The following is a 3,514-nucleotide window of genomic DNA, read 5'->3' on the forward strand; positions in this document are numbered from 1 at the left end:
GTTGTACAAATTTTCACTCCCACCAGCAATGGAAGAGTGTTCCCCTTTCTCCACATCCTTGCCAGCATGTGTTGTCACTTGAGTTTTTGATTTTAGCCATTCTGATGGGTATAATATGGATTCTCAGAGTTGTTTTGATTTGCATTTCCCACATGACTAGGGATGGTGAGCATTTCTTTAAGTGTTTCTCAGCCATTTGATATTCTTCAGTTGAGAATTCTGTTTAGATATGAGCCTCATTTCTCAATTGGGTTATTTGGTTTGGTGGTATTTAATTTCTTGAGTTCTTTATATATTTTGGATATTAGCTCTTTGTAGGGTTGGTGAAGATCTTTTCCCAGTCTGTAGGCTGTCATTTTGCTCTATTGACAGTGTTCTTTGCCTTACAGAAGCTTTTCAGTTTCATGAGGTCCCATTTATTAATTGTTGACCTTAGAGCCTGGGCTGTTGGTGTTTTGTTCAGGATGTTGTCCCCTGTGCCAATGAGTTCAAGGCTCTTCCCCACTTTTTCTTCTAACAGATTTAGTGTATCTGATTTTATGTTGAGGTCTTTAACCTGTTTGGTCTTCAAATTTTGTGCAGGGTGATAGATATGGATCTATTTATATTTTTCTACATGTAACTGTCCACTCAGACCAGCACCATTTGTTGAAGATGCTATCTTTCTTTCCATTGTATGCAGTTAGCTTCTTTGTCAAAAAGCAAGCTTTCATAGGTGTGAGGATTTATTTCTGGGTCTTTGATACAATTCCATATCCATAGCCTATTTCTATGCCAGTACCACATTGTTTTAATTATTTTTGTTCTATAGTACAGCTTGAAATCAGAGATGGAGATTCCTCTGGAGGATTTTTTATTGTATAGAATTGTTTTAGCTGTTCTGAGTTTTTTGTTTTTTTCCATATGATGTTGAGAATTGCTCTTTCAAGGTTTTTTTTTAAATGTGTAGAAATTTTGATAGGGATTGCATTAAATCTGTAGATTACTTTTGGTAAGATGGTCATTTTTACTATGTTGATTCTCCTGATCCACAAACATGGGAGGTCTTTCCATCTTCTGCTATCTTCTTCAATTTCCTTCTTCAGAGACTTGAATTTTTTTCATACAAGTCTTTCATTTGCTTGGTTAGGGTTACATCAAGGTACTTTATATTATTTGTTGCTATTGTGAAAGGTGTAGTTTCCCTAATTTATTTCTCAGCCTGCTTGTCGTTTGCATATAGGAGGGCTACTGACTTTTTGAGTTGATTTTGTATTTAGCCATTTTGCTGAAGGTGTTTACCAGCTGTAGGAGTTCTCTAGTGGAATTTTGTGGGTCACTTATGTACATTATTATGTCACATGTGAATAGGGATAATTTGACTTCATCCTTTCTGATGTGGATCCCCTTGATCTCCTTTTGTTGTCTTATTGCTCTATCTTGAACTTCAAGTACTATAGTGGAGAGATATGGAGAGAGCGTGCAGCCTTGTCTAGACCCTGATTTTAGTGAATTTCTTTGAGTTTCTCTCCATTTAATTAATGTTGGCTATTGGCTTGTTGTATATAGCTTTTATTATGCTTAGGTATGTTCCTTGTGTCCCTGATGTCTCCAAGACTTTAAACATAAATTGGTGTTGGATTTTGTCAAATGCTTTTTTTTTTAGCATCTAAAGTGATGATCTTGTGGTTTTCTCTTTCAGTTTGTTTATATGCATTACATTGATGGACCATATCCTGAACCATCTTTGCATGCCTGGGATTAAGCCTAGTTAGTCATGATGAATTATATCTTTGATGTATTCTTGAATTCTGTTTGCAAATATTTTATTGAATATTTTTTCCATGAACATTCATAAAAGAAACTGGTCTGAAGTTCTCTTTTTGTTGGGTCTTTGTCAGGTTTTGGTATCAAGGTGACTATGGCCTCATAGAATGAGTTTAGTAATGTTCCTGCCAATTCTAATTCATGGAATAGTTTGAAGAGTATTAGTATAGGTCTTCTTTGAAGGTCTGGTAGAATTCTGCTCTGAAATCATCTGGCCCTGGGCTGTTTTGGATGGGAGACTTTTGATGACTGCTTCTATTTCTGTAGGAGAAATAGGACTATTTTTTTTTCTGCTTACCTGATCTTGATTCAATTTTGGCAAGTTGAATCTGTGAAGAAAGTTGCCCATTTCCTTTAGATTTCAAAATTTTCTGATAAATAGACATTTGAAGTAAGACCTAATGATTGTTTGGATTTCTTCAATGTCTGTTGTTATGACTCCCACTTCATTTCTGATTTTGTTGATTTGGAGATTGTTTCTCTGCCTTTTAGTTAGCTTGGATAAGTGTGTGTCTATCTTGCTGATTTTCTCAAAGAACGAGCTTTTGGTTTTGTTGACTCTTTGAACTGTTCTCTTTATTTCTAATTTATTGATTTCATCTCTGAGTTTGATTATTTTCAGCCATCTGCTCCTCTTGGATTTTCTGCTTCTTTTTCCCTAAGGCTTCCAGATGTGTTGTTAAGTTGTCTACATGAGATGTTTCCAATCTCTTTATGAAGGTACTTAGTGCTATGAGCTTTTCTCTTAGCACTGCTTTCAATGTGTCCCATAAATTTGGGTATGTTGTGCCTTCATTTTCAGTGAATTTTATGAAGTCCCTAATTTCTTTTTTCTTTCTTCCCTGACCGAGTTGTCATTAAGCAGAGAGTTGTTCAGTTTCCCTGTGTATATAGGCTTTTGTTATTTCTGTTGTTGTTGAAGTCCAGCTTTAGTCCATGGTGGTCTGAAAGGATAAAAGGTATTGTTTCAAACTTTGTATCTGATGAGGCTTGCTTTGTGACCTAATATATGGTAAGTTTTGGAGAAGGTTCTGTGAGGAGCTGAGAAGAAGGTATGATCTTTTGTTTTTGGGTAAAAAGTTCTGTAGATATCTCTTAGGTCCATTTAATTCATTACATCAGATAGTGCCATTATTTCGCAGTTTAAATTCTGTTTCATTGACCTATTCTTTGGTGAAAGTGGGATGCTGAAGTCTCCCACTATCAATGTGTGCTTTAAGCTTTATTAATGTTTCTTTTACAAATGTGGGTGACCTTGTATTTCTAGCATAGATATTTAGAATTGTGATAGTTAAATTGGTTGAATTTTCCTTTGATGTGTATGAAGTGTCCTTCATAATCTCTTTTGAACAATTTTGGTTGAAAGTCCATTTTATTAGATATTGGAATGGCTAAACCAGCTTGGTTCTTGGGTCTGTTTGCTTGGAAGACCTTTTTCAGCCTTTTACCCTGAGTTAATGTGTATAATTTTGCTGAAATGTGTTTCTTGAATGTAACAGAATGCTGGGTCTTGTTTATGCTTCAGTTCTGTTAGTCTTTGTCTTTTTATTGGAGAGTTGAGATCATTGATGTTGAGAGATATTAGTGACCAGTGACTCTTAGGTCCTTTGATTTTGATATTGGTTGTGGTAGTGTGTTTGTGTATTTGTCTGGTTTTTGTTTTGTTAAAGTGATGATACCTATTTCCTGTGTTATTCTCATTGTAGTT

The sequence above is a fragment of the Acomys russatus genome, chromosome 2 (genome assembly GCF_903995435.1).
Source record: "Acomys russatus chromosome 2, mAcoRus1.1, whole genome shotgun sequence".
NCBI lineage: Eukaryota > Metazoa > Chordata > Mammalia > Rodentia > Muridae > Acomys > Acomys russatus.